Source organism: Peromyscus eremicus, chromosome 4 (assembly GCF_949786415.1).
Source record: "Peromyscus eremicus chromosome 4, PerEre_H2_v1, whole genome shotgun sequence".
Classification (NCBI taxonomy): domain Eukaryota; kingdom Metazoa; phylum Chordata; class Mammalia; order Rodentia; family Cricetidae; genus Peromyscus; species Peromyscus eremicus.
This window is the reverse complement of record NC_081419.1, coordinates 76,070,719-76,089,913: the sequence shown is the minus strand read 5'-3', so window position 1 is coordinate 76,089,913 and position 19,195 is coordinate 76,070,719.

The window sequence follows — 19,195 nt, the reverse complement described above, 5'->3', positions numbered from 1 at the left end:
TTAATGGCATGTGTGCTTCCCAAATACTGGGGTTAAAGGTGTGTGCCACCACTGCCTGCCTCTGTTTCTCTTTTAGACTGGATCAATCTCATGTAGTCGAGTGTGTCCTTGAACTACAGAGATTCAGACTGATCTCTGCCTCCTGTGTGCTAGTATTAAAGGTATGTGCCACCACTGCCTGACCTCTGCATATAACTCTGTGTCTAGCTCTGTCCTCGGATCTTCAGGCAAGCTTTATTTCTTAGATTACAAATATATCACCACACTGCAATGTTTGCACTAATTAGTCTCAAGCTCTTGGCTCCTTTGGTAGTGTTACATATTGGTTCCATCTCATAGAGTGTACCTTACATTCAATAAAATGTGGTTGATTATTCCTATAATATTTGTGCCACTGTCGCTTCAGTGTATCTTGCAGGCAGATTGCTCTTGTGGTTATATGTTTTGTAGTTGGGTGTAATTGATGATTATTTTTCTCCTCCTGTAGTGTGCAGAGTACCTTCCAGCAGCACAATTATTAATCGATTGGGGAGTGAGAGACTTTGGAGTACTCAGTCTCAATGAGATGTCTTTATCAAATTCCTCTCCTCAAGGTTTAGGGATCTATGCAAAGAGGCAGAAAGATTGTAAGAGCCAGAGGTGTTGGGTGACTCTAAGGAAAGAGCATCTGCCAGACACAACAGAAATGATGCACATATGAACCCACGGAGGTGGGTGGGGTGGGGTGGGGGGTGGGGGCGGAGAATATAAGTGATGAAGCTGGGAAGGTAGGGAGGTGGGGAGGATCTGGGAGGATCTGGGAGAGGGGAAAACATGAGCAAACTAAACTGTATGACTTTTTTTAATAATTAAAAAAATTATAAAATAGCAAGAATTTATAGCAGAAAATACTCATGTCAACAGGTATCAGCTCATTTGTATATTATAGTTATTCTTCCAGACCCCTTAATGCTCAAGTCCCTTTGATAAAGTAACAGAACATTTGCATATAAGCTCTGCATATCTTCTTGAATGTGCTAAATCATCTCTGAATGACTTGTAATGCTGAATACAGTGTAAATACTATGGAAATAGTTGTGACACCATATCATGTAGGAAATAACAACATGAAAAACTAAGAATTCAGTGAAAAAATCATTCTGTTTCCAAATATTTTTGATTCCTAGTTGATTGATTTTGCTGGTGTGAGATCTTTGATAGGAACAGTCATGCTCATATTGGCATTGTGTTACTTTTCTTATTTTAAAACATGTTTTTTTTTTAAAATTATTTTTTATGTAAGTTAAGGTACAAAATTTTTGACCTGCTTAAGAATTCCAACTTCTTTAATGTTGCCTTTATAGCAAGGCCACTCTCACTTACTAGCATTCTGATACATTTTATTAAGTGGAAAGGCACTTGTACATTTTAGCCATTCAGAACTCACCCACTATCTTCAGCCTGAATTAGCCGTGCTGAAATAGAGCTGCAGCCTGTTTCAGACATGGATGTGCTGTGTGAATACGATTTGTCAACTGTTTTGTGATGAGGAGGAAAATCGAGAATTGCTGTCTGGGCATAGTCTGTGTGCCAGCGTGCTGTTCCTATTACCCTTCCAAGGAAGACCCAGCTGTACTGCAATTCCTGGAGCAGCAGTTGGAATCCAATTTGTTTTCCCTGAGAGTATAATTTTGACTTCACATATATGTCTTCAAACAACTGTTAATCCATTGAAGAGGCCTGATGAAGTATTCTGCTAATTGTTGGATTCCTTGGTTGGCATTTCAGGATTGAAGAGAGAGAGAGAGAAAAACACCAAATAAAGCTTACAAGAGGATAAAAATTAATTTTAGTAACAATATAATGCCAATTCTAAGCCTGGCTCTCACAAGCAGCCATCAAGTTAATTTAATTCCTCAAACCCCATTGCTGCAACAAAATGTTGCTTAAATCAATTCATTCTTTCATTAGGCTGCCTAAGAGTGCCATAGAGTGAGGAGAAATTACTGAGATGGCATTCATGTTTCAGAAGCCCCTCGGTTTCACTTCATTTTCTATCCTGACACGGGAGTAATGTTCTTCATTTGCATGCTAAAATAGTATTTTTAATTGTAAAAGTGGTGTTGTTAAATTACCTTCAAATGAGTTTATTTTAAACGCTTCATTAAAGTTTTTGAAATCATTCCCTGCATGATTGCATCTCTTCTCTGCTTTGATGTATTACATCTCTCAGAAAAAAAAAATGCTGGCTCTGAGAGAAAAAATATCTTTTCTTGAAAGACTCAGATTTCACAATCTGGCCAGTTTTGAAGTGGAAACAGCAAAAGCCTCATGCTATTGCAGAGGGGCTGAGGGCATCTTCTTCATGCCTCAGCTGAGAGGCTAGGGTGAGGGGTGAAGGCAGGTGTCTGTGTTCAGCAATAATGAAAGGTCAAAGCCACCGAGGTTTCAAAAGGCTGGTGTCAACTCAGAAGATGAAAAGCAGCTTCCCCTGGACAGCTAGCTTGGTCCTGAGATTTAAATACATCTCACAGAGTGTGTGCTCATTTTCATTTTAGCTTTTCTCCCCCGATACCACCTTTTCTCTTCACTATTTCTCATCTGTTGATCAGTCTACCTTTGCATTAATGTAACAAATTTCAGCCTCTCTTGTCTTAAGCCTTACCAACTGTTTCCTCAAATAACTCTGAAAAAAATTAGAAGCAAAATATGCGTTTTTCCTTAGAATTTCATTTGTATATTTATGGGAATACCTTTACCACATTCATATTTACTGTATAGTAGGTTTAGGAAAATGAAAGTTGTAACTTACTGAGGGAATTAAGCTAATTGTTATTCTTTGGTTATTGTTATGGGAGTCTAACATCTATTTATTTAGATCCAGTACTTTAGTAATAGAATTGTTCATCAAAAAGTCACTGGGCAAGAGAGGTTTACCCAAAGGGGTATATAATGTGGAGAGAAAGTGAGGTTAGCTCAGCTGTGCTACATAGTGCAGTATACAATATCAGCACATTGTAGTTTGTCAATGGATGGTTCTATGAGGATCTCATGCCGTCCTTGTTTGTCAAGTGAAAACCAGTATCTATTTAATAACCCTAACTGTTTTTATCCTTGAAGCAGTATTTCCACTTCTGGCTGGTGGAATTCTAATGTTTTCCTCGTAAGATCTACTTCTGAAAGTATTTCTACCTTCCTGTGCTCTTTAAGATACCATATTTCTAGTCTGTGCTAACAATTTGTAGTGAAACTTATTCTGTAATGGCAACAGCACACTATTCACTGTACTTACCAAATCAATGCAAAGAGTAGAACTGCTGTTTCTCCAAGTTAGGCATCTCCGTTGTTCTTTACCTTTAACTATTGGCTCACACTAACTTTTAACATTCAGCACTGTTAATACATTGTCAGGCAGTTATTGAGCACTTCCTATATAAATTATACTGGGAACTGAGGGCAATTAAAAGTGCTAAAAATGGAGTAGAAATAAAAGCTAACATGTATTTTCTTTATGTTGGTTTCTATAATGCATGACTTAGCACGCATTTTTCATGATAGCCTTGCAGGTTATGATCACCTTTATTTTAAACTAAGGAACCTTAGACCTCAGGGAATTTACAATCCAATGAGGAAATAAGATACATAAAATAAAGTGTATTATATAGTGAATATCAAATAGAACCTGTACTTTAACTTCCATGGTTGTTGAGAAGAGTTCATTAATCCCGGTTGGTCTACTTAGAAGACTTTGAGGTTATGATGATTGAGGGTGGCAGTGGAGGAGAAGTACTGTTCATTCTATAAGTATTGAGAGTGCTCTCACCACGTGGCTTTTTATGGAATTTATGATCTGTGAGATAGGGACTTGCATGCAAATAAACAAGTATAGTTACTGTAAATTTCTTACATTGTATCTATAAAGGAAGAAGTCAGGAAACACCAGGAAGGAACAACAAAACTCTCTGGTTTGAAACAAAAGGGAAATTCTATAAATACAAAGTGTTGACCGTAACCCTTTGAAACTTGCAAGTTTTCTAGGTAACTACCTCACAGCAACCAGAAAGAAAAGAGAGGAAGAAGAGAAGATCAAATTGTTTTTAGAAGCACACCACCAATGCCCTAAATTCCAGTAGTCTTCACTTTCTAATATTGCAAGCTGAGGACTAAACTTTAATATGGGCCCTTGGAAGATGTGCATTCTTCATTTTCTGCTCATGCACCCTTTGATCTTGGTAGTCACAGAAGTCTCAAGTTCTCAGTTACTTTAGCAAGTGAAGCAGCACTATAACAATGCTTACCTCTAAGGGAAGCACGGGCCAAATGAATTTATGTGTACTTAACAATTCCAAAGCATTTTGCCAACACAAAACATTTCATTTTGTTTTAAATTTTTGTTTTTTTGTGTTGACTTTGATATTTATCTTTAGAGACACTTCCTCCCAAATTTAAGATCACATTCCTTTAATAAAAAGAACTATAACTTTTTGAAGAAATATCTGATTCTAGAACTTGATAGGAAATGGGTAGTGTGAGCCTGAGATTATTTGTAATGGCAAAAAGTAAAGAAATTGCAAAGGGAGAGAGGGAGGAAAGGAGGAAAACAGAAAGAGGGAAAGTAAATAAACAGCTCTACAATGATGTGAACATGTCAAGGAGGCATAGGATCCAATTGAAAAAAAAATGTTCAATGGTCAGCTAGAATACTCTGATCAAGAGAATAAAATATCATTGAATTGTTACTCAAAATATAAAATAGATAACCATGATTGCTCATTTATTTTCTATATAAATTTATTCTAAATATTTTAGTGAATTATCTGATTATTAAAGATATGGAATATATTTACTCCAACTTAAATATAGGTTACATTTAGTGACTTTTTTCCGATGCAGATGTTATGAATGTGATGAGACCTTTCTCAGTCCAGTTATGCTTCACCCAAGGACATAAGGTGCTAGATACTCATGAATACCAAAAGTTGCCCTGGTTCATGAGTTTCTTGTCTTGCATCAATGAAGATCAAAGATGCAGGCATTCATAGGACTAAGCAAAGCAGAGGCAAGCCTTTTTAAACCAGAATTACAAAAGTGAGAAATTTAGTATGTGTGAGAGATGCTACCAAAAGTAGGAAAGTTTCCCAAGAGATGAATGGTCATTGAACTTCCTTATTTAGGGGTTGTATGTGGTTATGGCAGAAACTGGTCAAAGGCTGAGGTAATCACTATGAGATTTAGTGGTTCTCTGAGATCTCATGGTCTGAGCAAATGAAGGTGCCGTATATTTTATATGTATCCCCTCAGCCCAACCAGGGAAATGATCACATGCTGTTCATTCATTTAGGGATGGTTGAAGCCCAATTCTCTCCATCTCTGACTTAGGTTTTGTTAGCTGCTGACCTTGGCTCTTTCTGCAAGCTGCTAGTCCTTCTTGGTGTTTCACTGTGCAAGGGTCTTACTGGCTGTTCATTTGACTATGTTCTTTTGGTTCTCATGTTTACCTGATCACTTGTAGTTTTTCATGCCAGAGAGTGCTAACTATCTCAACCATCAAGTCTTTCCTGGTTGCTTCATATCTGGCTTCTTGTCTATGAAGTAGTTTGTGGAGATCTCTGGAGTAGTCTCATTATCACTTATTATTAACACTTTAGCTTACTCTAGTTCTGAGGAAAAATGTGGACAGTTCTCAATTGAAGGCTAGTCTATAAAATATCTAACCAGTATTCTGAAATACTGTCAAGGTAATAAAAAAAACAACAAATATCTGAGAAGTTGTCACAATAAAAATGAGCCTAAGGAGACATGATAACTAAATGTAAAGTGTTTTCTTACATGAGTGGGAGAAGACAAAAAGAAAGTTAGGGAGGAAAAAAATTCTGAACTCTGAACTACTATGCTTCATTTAGTACTGATGTAGTTGTTTAACTATTTTCTCTGAATCAAAACAATCTGTCACAGAGGAAGAGAGAGCCTTATAAGACTCAAGAAGCTAAGAAAGCTTACAAGTCTCAAGGCTGTAAGAGTCGCGGTCATGGGACTCCTTCCTAGGATTATTCGTGCAGCAACAATGGCTGCAGAGAGAAGATTCTTCATCAGAGCTGCCTGCAGATAGGTCAGGAAGTCCCAGGAATGAAACTTGTGAGTCATCACTGACACTGGAGTGACCATTCAGTGATGCAGCTGCCTGCGTGCCGCCTGTGCCCTGTAAGCCCAATGAACCCATTGATTCACTTAGATAGACTTACCCAAGTCTCTCGTCATTGGTCTGTCATCGGTGCCCTATTGGGATAAATAGGTGCTTTTTTTTTCATGGCTCCCTAGAAAGATTTGCACAACAGATGTATTAATATTTACCAACCATGACAAATATACCATACTGATATTAGATGTTAATAATATAGAAAAGTGAGTGTGAGGTATTTGGAAACTATTTTACAATGTTTACAATAACTCTATATGTTTAAAACATTTTTAAATCTTACAAAGATAATTTGGAGGCCCATTGAGAGTTGGTTATAATGTCTGAACAGAGAAACTCTCACAATAACCAGCAGGGAAATTTATTCCATTTTAAATAAGTTGGTTTTCTTTCAATTCTAGTGAACTGTTCCTTATTACTGAAATACATTTTAAAATAGTGAATTATTACTGATAGAATGTTGATTGGAGCATAAGTTATACACAAAACAGCTTTCATGGGGAATCATGTCTATATCAAGAAAGAATGAAAAACATCATTACAAGACACAGACTTCTATGGGGTATTGCTACTATTCTGGTGCAGGGTACTTATAAATAAAGTATTTTTCATATTTACAAAGCCTAAAGAACTATGTGTCCTTTTGTTTTCTTTTTCTGTTTTTTAGTCTTTATTCTATATAGGACTTATAATAATTTTAACATTATGGTAACTATCTTATTAGCCTTCTTCTTCTGTTGAACACCGACTATTCCTAGTCCCCTCAGTTCTAACATCTGCAAAAAGCCCCAATCATCTCATTCATTGCTCAAATTACAAGTTAAGGTAAAACCTATCTTTAATGCTTTCAAATTAATGGTCAGATCCTGTATATCTGGATTATTTTTCCATATTTAATCTCACCACCGTGTATGATTGGTACACAATGATGGGCTGCACTGAATCTATAATCTTCTCTCTGCACCAGATTTGCTACTTCAGCAACGGCCCCAGCAGAGGGAGCTGCCGAGCTCAGTGGTGATGTGCTAGGTCTTCCAGTGGTTTTCTACTTTGAAGGATCTAGCAGAAATAAACAGTTCCAGAAGATCAAGGGTCTCCCAGTCCTACAGAATGTAATGTTATTTAGTTATAAATTCATTCAGCTTAGAAACTACTCAGGTGATTTGACAAGGGTCTTAAGAGGAGAGCGTGGATTCTATGTTTTAGTACAGCTGTTCTTAACCTGTGACTCACGACCCCTGTGAGGGTTGAACAACTCTTTCACAGGGGTTGCCTAAGACCATATGAAAACACACATATTTACATTATGATTCGTAACAGTAGCAAAATTATAGTTACAAAGTGCAACAAAATTTTTTTTCTTGGTTGGAGGCCACCACAACATGAGGAACTGTAGTAAAGGGTCATAGCACTAGGAAGGTTGAGAACCACTGTTCTAACATGAGTAAATTTTTTGGAGAAACAAGAATGTAAGGAAAGCAAGAGTAGACACATGGTTGATAAATTCACTATATTGAAATTGGTCAAAGTAAAATGAGACACAGGGTCCTCTGAAAGAGAAATTCTTTTATATTGGATCTCAAATTGGCAGTGTCCAACATGGAAGCAGCTCAGTACAGAGCTGTCTTTCAGTAGATGACCCTGTGTCAAGGATCTTTTTTCTTCTTAGCTACTAATTGCACATGTCGATCTATGAATTTATCTTAGTGCTGTGCATATGTCTATTGGAGAGTTTGCTTTTACTGTATTGGGGAGAAGTAGTCAAACCCACTTTCATCCCAACAAAATAATCCCTGGCTGAATTCATACAGTGACAGTGATCAGTCCATGCTGTTTTTCAACCCAATCTACTGCAGGTTGGCCAGCATTTTGACATACAGAGATTCAATGCCTGGAATTGATACCTATGTTCCCAGGTGGCTAGAGAGCAATTGCACATTGGTGTGAGCCAGGAGAGCACTCCACTGGGCCGTGTTATTGAAGACAAGCCAGGAGCAGGCTATCTTTCCATTTTTTTTGACCTTTGCAATAAGGAAAAAATATTTTGCAAGTTTCTGTTTCCAGCTGGGAAATAATTAATCCTATTTTGAATTGACTGTTGTATCTAAGCTTAGCTGTTTAGATAATTTTGCGTAAACTATCTTAAAGTTTCATGCTTCTGGCCTTCCTTCAGATTGCACTGGCTGAGCTGTAGAGAGGAAGAATCAGTCCACTTTTACCTGTTAGCCTTTCCTGCTATTTATTTATTTATTTTAAAGATTCATTTCTTTATTATGTATGACATGTACTGTCTGCATGTTTGCCTGCATGCCAGAAGAGGGCATTAGATTTCATTATAGATGATTGTGAGCTGCCATATGGTTGCTGGGAATAGAATTCAGAATCTTTGGAATAGCAGTCAGTGCTCCTAACCTCTGAGCCATCTCTCCAACTATTTATACCAGAGAAGGGTAGGGTTATTATCTGCAGAGAAAGGCTTTAAGGATATGCCCAGTGCTGCTCAGTGAAGATCAGGGTCTGTTTTCAGGTCAGAGTCTGTAGTCTGTAATGCAGTTTGTGAGGAATGGAGTTGGGGTATACTGAGTCATAAGAGACTCATTGGCAAAAGGACCATAAAAAACAAGGATACTTAGAGGAATATGGCTTATTAAATGAGAAATACAATAAAAACAAGAAAAAGTCAAGGTGAGGTAGAGATTGGTACAGTTTCTAATTCAGAGAACAGAACAGGGGCATGTAGATGGTTCTGCTTACTCGAGGTTGAGGTTCTCTGAGTTGCTAAGTTCTCTGAATGTCTGAATGCAGCAATAAAAACCAGTACTTTATGCAAGGCTTCGAAGGCCTCGCCTATCTCTTCACTTCCTCCTCACAATTGCCCTTCTCACAGCAGCACTTGCTGCTTTCTGGAGATATTCAGACCATGCTATATTGTAATGTGGTCTCCAAAATAGGACCACACCCTCGTCATTTCTTCCTTGTTTGGAAAAGGGTCTTTACAGAATAATAAAAGAGCTCAGACTGAGTTTGCTTTGGACTAGCCGGGCATGCTCAAAATGTAATGACAGCCACCCTTGAAAGACAAGGAGAAGACACAGAAAAAGAAAGCAGAGAGAAGAGAAGGCTGTGCATACATAGTAGCACAAACTGCAAGCCAAGGACACCTGTGCCCTTTAGAAGCTGCAACAGGCAAGGAAAAGGTTCCGTCCTTCAGCTCCCTAAAAGAGTACAGCCCTGTACACTTTAGCTGACAACTCTATGCTTTCAGACATGAGAGAGAATTTCAGTTGTTTTAATTACTCCTTATTGAATACTAACTGAAGCTTCCCTGATAGAAATAACTAACAAAATTCCGGGCAACAAGCCAACTTTTCAAGGTCTCAAAGAGGTGATGGAGTTTGTGTCTGTTTCTGTAGCTCTCTTTCCTTTTCTTATAAATCATTTGGGTGGTGTTGAATTCCTGTCCATCCTTAAAGTCTTAGCTTAGCTGAAAGGTAGAAACACTGTTGCCGACAGCCCTTGTTTATTGCGCAGCTAGCAATGTAGGCTGTTTGGCTATATTGTCTTATGCCAACTTTTATGTATATTTAATATAGTGTTTTTGTATATTCTAAATAAAATTTCTCTTCTTCTTTCATTTGAATTGATCATTCCACACTGCCCACTCCACCACCAGTATACTGTCTGGTCTAGAAGAAAGTCACTATTTTTTACATTGCTCACAATCCTTGTCATTGAGTAGTTTGGCAATAAATGTTTGCTAAATGGATCCATGAATATTTCTTCTGTCTTAATACCTACTTAGGGACATCAAAGGGTTCAATCTCACATCAAGGTCAATGGAAAAAATCTTTAAATATTCCAGTTCTTGACTCCTGACCTTAGTATCATTTTTTGAAGTGCCAGTCCACCATTAATATTCAGACTAAGGAGAAAAGCCATGACATGAAACTAAAACGAGAAATCAGGAAGACAAGAGAATCACTAGGACCCAGTGTCCCCTTTCCTAGGCATCTCTGCAAATGCTTTTGAGATTTGTTTTCAAAGTACAGCAGCTGAGAGGAGGAACGTGATGCCTATCGGATGCCCACATAATTATTCATTTTGGAGCAGACAGACTACGCTGTAAACAGTGAGAGGAGTTTTATTTTCTTATTTGTTTTCCCCCTTTTGTTTAACTAAAAGTAATTATGTTTGCATTAGATTAAGCACTGGTTTGTTCTTGTGCAGAACAATAGAGCTCCCCCCAACCTCCCCATCTCATGTTCTCTGTGTCATCCTGTCTTCAGAACTCGGAAGCAAAGCCACAATCATCCTGCAGCTGGGTCCTGAGACGCTGACTTGCCCATTGAGAAGGAAAATGGGGCTAGTAGGAAAGGAAATTGCAAGAGGATGGTGGAATCACTTCAGATAAGTTGGATAAGCAAAATAAAAAAAAATATTATGAGAACATTAATTGTTTTGCATTCCTGGGAGGTGTCACAGTGAGCTGAATTCTTTCAACAGCCACTTAGTGCATGTAAATTGTTTGTGATTTCAACCATTAATTTCTGCTCATCAACTTCTGGGCTTTATCAGAGTGTGTGTTTCCTCTTTAAATTTGCCTTAGCTAGGCCCTTGAAAATGGACTTCTGACTGCCGCAATACATGGTGTAGAAATTAGAGGTGCCTGGGATCCTCTGTAGGTAGGCCTGGGTGAGATAAAGCCTGGGAACAGGTGGTGATCTGAATGAACTTCCTCTATCTTTGGATCATGTACTGAGAAGGAAGGGTGAGCTTCTGCTTTAACAGTGAACCTGGTGGTTGACAGATAGCTCTATCATCAGAATTCTGCTGATATCTGAACATTCAGACAGACTTCCCCCTTCTCCCTGAGGATAGCTACACTCTCATCTTCCTTATGGGTACCTTAGATATTTTCTCAGATATTGATCCCATTAGTGGATATACTTGTTATGAGAAATTTTCTTTTGGGTCAAGACTTTATTTGAAACTCTCCAAAACATTCATTATTAGCATCAAAGTCATTGTTCTATCTGGGATGCTGTCTGGGGATACACAGTGACAACAGAACCTCAGAGAAGCCTGTAGCAGACTCAGACTCTGCCATTTGGTAATTGCAGGAACAGCAGAGCATCATTCTGTCCCACCAGGACTCATTTCTTCCTCCATGAAGGAGAAGGCAAATGCTAGATTCCATAAATGGTTTTGAAGAAAAATGTGAAGTGTTGTAGATGGGGCATCACAGTTTGGCAGTATGTTCATTTTCAAAATATGTGGCCAGTCCCCACATCTTACCAAGGGTGTGGGAGAGCTGGCTATGGCCCTCACCTGAGGGTGGTGGTCCCAGTGGCCTGGACTGATTAGCTTGTCTACCATTCAGGCACACATTCAGTGCTTTGAGTTTGCACTCCCCAGCATCTACCACATCTGTGAGCTGCTAGAGCACGTTAAGGGACTAGTTCTGTAGAACCTTAGCCTCAGGATCTTCACATCTCTGGGCTACAGCAGGATGTCTGGGAGGAGTTTTGGTGAGAGCTCAATATTGATGATGTGCCAGAAACCAAAGACCTTGAATCTAACCAACAACACACTACACAATGAACATTTGCAAGTGAAGCTGGTTGGACAAAAGGGTATATACTGCATGATATACATCAGCTCCCAATGCCTTTGAGAGGAAAGAAGAGGCGATGGAGAGGCAGGAAAGATGAAGGAGCAAAGTGTTTTTATTTTTTGTTTGTTTTGTTTGTTTTTTAATTAATATTCTTCGTATTTTAAAATTATTTTGTAAATTTTATTATTTCTTTTTAAGTTTTCCCAGTGGAGGGTGCTACAAGGTTGAAGGGCAGATATGGAGTGATTGAACAGTGAGTGGGATTGGGGTGCATGATTGTGAAATTCCCAAAGAATCAATAAAAGTTATGTTTTTAAAAAAGTGGCCAGAAAATCCTCCAAAAAATGATGTTATCATCTTTGTCAGACTGTGTCAGAAGTGACATTCGCACTGCTACATTCGTTACACAAAACTGTGCAGTTTGTCCTGTCCTCAACCATGTTATTCTATCCACAGCCTTGTCTTTTGAGATAGGACCATAGATGTAATTTTCTTGTGTTACCTTAATATTGTATTGGTCAAAATATCTATTTCAAGAGACCTCTTTTATGTCACATAGCTCCATTTCTGCATCTCCTCATTAATAAGGTTTTAATTAGAAAAGAAGGCACTTCAAACTAACATTTTTAAAACGCTCACTACTGGCCATCTATAAATGATATGCTGTTCGATCTTCACAATGACTCTGGGTAGAAGGTTTTGCAAGTTTCACTGTAATACAGGTATGGAATTCTGAGGCTGGCTGCTTAGTGCTTAGTAAGGACGAAGTAGGGTTGAGATTCAAGCCAAGGAGTCTGATATGAAAGCCCTTGCTCCTTCAGTAAAATGCCATTCTGTCTGCTTCCTCTGCTTCCTTAACTCTGTTCCCACTTCTGTTGTCCTCTTATTTCCCTGACCCCCTTTCTTTCTTTATATTATAAGGAATAAAAAAGACAGATATTCTGGAATTCTCAAAGACTTTACCTTCTACCCAGGAAGTGATTTTACTGTAGCATCTCAAAGGACAACAAAAAGATCCCCTACAGAAGAAACACTCTAGAGAGACTCATGTGCTGAGGGGTGTAGGATTCAGGATGTGGTTTGAAGCTAAGATGATTTCTAGCTATTGTTCTTGATCCCAAAGAAAACCCCTAGTTCCCTTCTCACATAACCTCAAGAGGCCCTTTTTTTATTAGGTTATCCATAGGCACATCCACAAACAAGGGTTGCTGTGCAGAGTGAATAATGGGCTGAAATGAGACCATTTTTCTTTACTGACAGTATCCCATTAGCCATTCCGACCCATATTTAGCCATTATTCAGGCCACATTCACTCAGCTTTCTGAGGGAGTCACTGTATGACGTTGAGTGATGAAAGGGATCTGGGTTCTCAAAAGCATGACGGACTGACAGCTTCATATATTCATACCTTGGTTCTAAAGTTACCTCTAGTTCAGTGTGATTGGACATAATTTTTGTTAGACTTTGTGCTGTGATCCAGGGTTTATTTCTCTCAATATGTAGAACTAAATCCCATGTTGTTTCACCATCCATTATCTTCATCACTTGGGAATCATTTAGGAAACCTTATTGTGGCTGCAATGTCAACCCCTTCATTGTTTGTGTGGGTTCATTTACTACAAAGTTTGTGTATGGGGATGAAATGAGATCAAAAGTTTCAACTTTGGGGATACCCATGAATATGTGGGTGAGTAAGAAGTGATGCAAAGCTGTGCAGGGCAGTATCTTCCTAAGAACTTACCTAGTTCACTTACCCAGACATTTCAGATTATGATAGGACAGAGCATGCAAGTTCATGACAAATGGCACTTTAAATGATTTTTCAGACTGGCCATAATACATAGCCAATAAAAACACATTCACAGAATGGGTAAGTGAAGGCTGTGATAGCCAAATGAGAGACAGACAGGTTTTAAAGCATAGGGGATAATTTTGTTTTGGTTATTTGTCATGTGATTTGTGCCTAGTCATTGATTTTATTTACCCCCATATAAAATGTGTACAGTAAGTGTTTCCTTCTTGGTTTGTCGTGATTTCATGAGAAAATATTTGAAAAGAAAACCAGAATGAATGTGCATGCATATGTATCAATATCTATATCTCTCTGTATCTATTGATATAATCTATATCTATATCTATGTATACCTATATCTATGCAAATGCTGTAGGAGCAAGTCATATATGTATGTATATATCCATATATCCATATATATATATACACCTATATATATGCCATTATATATTTATTTCATCTCTTGTTCTAGAAAAGATTTAGTGGGAACACTTAACATCTAAGTTACTAGGATAATTATACATGTATAATACATAAATGAGATAATATTAGTGAAGAGAAATTGGCATGAGGAAGCCTTAGGTAAAATGAAAGGTGAATGCACTTCATATATTGAATATCATACTACACATTTAGAGAATTTTCTAGACAAGTTATGCAAGTTCAACTGCAATATTTTCAGCAAATAAAGCAAAGACTACCTGATGAGATATGTAATTCACATTGTTAGTGAGATAAAAATGAGACAATTCCCGAGAAGACCAATCCTGAGAAAAAAAGAGAGATATGTTATGAACTGACTTCATTTTTCTCTTCCTTTAGTGCATATCAAATGTAATTTAGTAAAAAAAAATACAGCTTAATCTGGGAAGGAGGAATTAAAACCCTGAAATTTAAAACACAGATCTATGGTGGCCATGCTTTTTCCTAGGATAAATTTAATTTATTCACTTTTATTTCAGTTCAGAAAGGTCATAGAAGAAAAACAAGTCATTGATGAAAAAGTTGAGGGTCAATTATAAAAAGGTTGGGCACAGATTTTTTTTAATTAATGAAATTGTAGAACTGGATTTTAGGAGAAATATTTACCTGATATCAATTGCAATGACTATGATTTAGACATATTTTAAACATCTCACTATTAATACTTCTATCATGAACTTTGCTTCTACATAAGTGATCATCTCTATAAGTTATCATTGTTGTTGCCTTAGTTAATAGCTTATTGATATCTCCTTAAGCTCTTTCCTAGGATACTCATTTTCTGGATTGTTACGTGTTCAATCTTCATTTGCCCATTCTCCATTTAGTGTTGTCCATAGTGGAGGGTTGTTTCAGTGAGTTCTCTTATGTCTTTGTGGTGGTTAGTTTTTTTTTTCCAACTTAGCTTAAACTAGAGCCATCTAGGAAAAAAGAACCAGAGTTGAGGAAATGCCCCACCAGATGGGCTTGTAGGCAAAAAAGCCTATAAATCATTTTCTTGATTAATGATTGGTGTTTGTTAGCATGACCCATTATGGACAGTTGCATCCCTAGGCAGGTGGTCCTGAGAAAAGACATTAAGCAAACAATAAGAACAAGTCAGTAAACAGTGTTCCTCCATGGTTCTGTTTCAATTCCTGCCTCCAGATTTCTGCCCTGCTTGAATTTCTGTCTTGGCTTTTCTTCATGACAGACTGTAGACTGTGATTGATCATGTATGTAAGCCAAATTAACCCTTTCTTTTCCAAGTTACTTTTGGTCATGGTCTTTATCTCACTAATGGAAAAGCAAATAGTACAGTCTTCATAATTTTTAAATTTTGAAGGACAGTTTCAATGGGTATAGAATTTCAGTATTAGTGGTTATTAATTTTCTTTATAGTACTTCAGAAAAGACAATATTCATATTTTCCTTTTTAAGGAAAGACTAAAATTATTAATTCATTTCATTCTTTGGTCAATATATAAAGTAGAATTTAAAAAGTTATTTTACAAAATGATAAATAGTTATGAATTCAATAGGAGAAATAGAAAACTGTGAGTAAAGATTAGTATAGTAATAAATGTTAGCCGGGCGGTGGTGGCGCACACCTTTAATCCCAGTACTCAAGAGGCAGAGGTAGGCGGATCTCTGTGAGTTCAAGGCCAGCCTGGGCTATAGAGTGAGTTCCAGGAAAGGTGCAAAGCTACACATAGAAACCCTGTCTTGAAAAGCCAAAAAAAAAAAAAAAAAAAGGGAGTAAATGTGATAGAAATTACAGTGTAAATAGTAACCACAAGTTAAGGGAACAGAAAATGATGGTAAATTTATTGATGGCAGTATTGTAAAAGAAGTAAAATAGCTTTTTAAAGTGATAAATCAAAACCCTAGCTATTTAATGCTTTAAAGAGACAGTATTAAATTGAAGTATACAGTCAAGGGGGAAATAGATTAGAAGAATCTGAAGACAAGAAAATTAAATACATGGAATTCATCATCATCATAATAATGGTTAATATTTGTGACTTTCAAATTGCTTATGTATTTTCAAATGTCATGTTGTAGCTGTGTCACATCTGTCAATTGGAAGCACAATAAATGATGATAATGTAGGCAGAGTTTTTGGTCAGGACTGTCGGCTCCCCAATAAATGCACAGAGACGGTATTAATTATAAATGCTGGACCAATATAGGCGTGATACTAGCTAACGCTCACAACTTAAACAAACCCATTTATATTAATCTACATTCTGCCATGTGGCATTACCTCTCTATCATTTTATACCTCCTATTTCCTCTCCATATCTCGCTGGTGACTTCTCTGACTCTGCCCCTTTTCTTTCCCGCATTCTCTCTGCCCCGAACATCAGCCAATCAGCTTTTTATTAACAAGGAGAGTAACACATCTTCACAGTGTACAGAAGGATTATTCCACAGCATAGTGATGTTACAATCACATGAAATAGGTATTGTTGTTTTTATGGACTGTATACGTTGAACGACTGTAGTTTTACTTGTGGTTTTTCAGAGGATTCTTAGAATTCTGAATTGAATTTTCTTTGTATTTATCCTGTTTCTAGTATATTGAACATCTTAAATTTTTACATATAATGCCATTCATCAGATTTCTAGTTTTCTTAATTATTACTTCTCAAGTATTGCTTCTATCTTTGTGTTTATCTCTTTTTCTTCTTGGACCTTGTCTCTGTGCTGCATCCTTTATGTTGATTTATGGCATTTGTGGCATGCTCTGTTGTTTTTACTTCTTTGTAAGTTTTTTTCCATCTTGTTCTTTAGTTTGAGTTCATTCATAGTTTCTTATCTAACTCTCCTATATTACTCTACATTAATCATAGTTCCTAAAGAAACTGAATTATAGAGGCCAATACCTCTATTATAGAGTCCCGATACCTATAGTCAGAAAGCTGGGAGTCCAGGTGAGCCCACAGTGCTGTTTCGTCTGAGTACTGGTAGATAGACTTGAGACCCAGAAAGAGCTCATGTTGCAGTTCAAATCTTACTCTCTACAAGATCAGCTTTTCTGCTCTCCTGAAGACCTTAGAGCTGAATGGATGCAACCTTTAAGTTATGAAAGGTGACTTACTTTATTCACATGTGAATTTTAACTAATAGTACTTTTATAGACATACTTAAAATTGACCAAATGCCTGGGTACTATTGCCCAGGCAAATTGACATATGGCCTATGCCATCACATCTACCTAATGAGTTTTCAGTTTCAGGTAGAATGATTTATACGTGGAAGTATGGCTGGAAAGATCCCAAGCCACAAGCTTTTACATCTATTCCAACAGTTGGGGACTAGCTTCTGCAGAACTGAGGTTCTGGCTTAGTACAACAGAAACTACTGGGTCACTTGTTAGTAGCAAATGCTTAGTAAATGTTAGCTTTTATTCAATTTCTTATAAAACCCATCATATGTTTGATACACAATTTGTAGAAAAACACACACATCCTTTTCCTTTTGCACAACTTTCTAGTCATAGAACTTCAGACAAATTACTTGTTTTTATATTTTAAAAGCTTTTCTGACACTTTTGCTTGCTTGTGAAACCCCTTTCCTCCTAAGGGGTTGCCTGGTCCAGCCTTGATATGAGGATTTATGCCTAGTCTTATTGCATCTTGTTATGCCCTATTTGGTTGATATCACTGGGAGGCTTGCTCTTTTCTGAAGGGAAACAGGAGGAGTGGATCTGGGGCAGAAGGGAGATTGGTTTGGGGGTGGAACTGGGAAAAAGGGAAACTGTGGTGAGGATGTATTGTATGAGAGAAGAAAGAAAGAGGAAAAAAAGCTGATGCACAGTAACATGCTAATCAGCTCTTGGTGCATGTTCTAGAAGTTGTAGTCAGATTTCTATACTATAGAAATCAGTGTTCTATTTTTTCCCTGCATATCTGTGAGCCCTACATTTAAAAATGAGTTTTCATTAGAAGTCATAATTCTCTTTCAGTGTGAACATTTTTATGATTTTTATAAGCTCATTTTGTCTCAGCTTATGTAGTCAGTTGTTCAGGAAATTAACACTTGAGGCACGTGTCTAGTTAGCAGCAGGGTGACATTCCTTATCCATCCTTATGCCTGGATACAGTTACACTCCCAATGAGAGAACAGTACAAAATGCAGACTTAAAAGAACCATACACACCAATCTGAACTTGATATATCATTGTCTATAGGAAAAAAATGTCTTGCTCTAGCATGGAATAACAGTCACCAACCTTGATTAAGGGCTTGGCCTGTAATGTATCAGTGCACTCAGTAGATCTTTTAGGCAGGTACTACTTTAACACCCTTTGTGGTATTGATGTATGTGTGGTGTGCATGCATTTGTGTAGACATGTTAGCATATATGTGGTGCACATGTGGAGGCCAGAACTTGGCATTGGATGCCTTCTTTGACCCCTCTTCCCTTTATTTACAGAGGCAGGGTCTCTAGATGAGTCCAGAGTTTACTGATTTTGGCTATCCTACCTAGCCAGCTTGTCATAGGGATCCCCTGTCTCTGTGTCTTGAGAATTGAGATTACAGGTGGGCATCACACATACAGTCTTTTTTGATGTGACTTCTGGGGATATGAACTCTGGCTCTTACAATTGCATGGCATGCACTTTATCCACCGAGCCATATCCCTAGCCCATTAACACGCACCCCCCTTTTTTTTTTTACAGAGGACAAGATGGAAAGGCTTTGAAAATTTAAATTGCAAAGTGATGTGAACCTACAAAACATGCAGTTGATGAGTTCATATGGTATGACTGCAATTGTAGGTCAGATCATGTCATGTCTTAGTTGTGCCTAAAACTATTCAATGACACCCCTCTCAAGCTCTAACTTTGTATATGTCTTCAGAGGAAGCACGTATCGATTCTATTACCGTTCTTTTGTTCTCAGCCAGCTGTTATCTGCTTCTCACACCTGACTGAATCTGAACATAAGCGGAATCACATTTAATAGAAAACCTTTTAGGGACTACCCTTCAACCAGTTTCCATGGAAACAAATGCCAGCCTAGTAATAGGCTAATTCTTAGTTTGATTAAAATTTTGACAAAAGTCATTTTATAATAAGTGTTTCTTCCTGATATAATGGATTCATCTATTTGTTTTTTATCCCTTCAAAGTTTATGAATGCTTC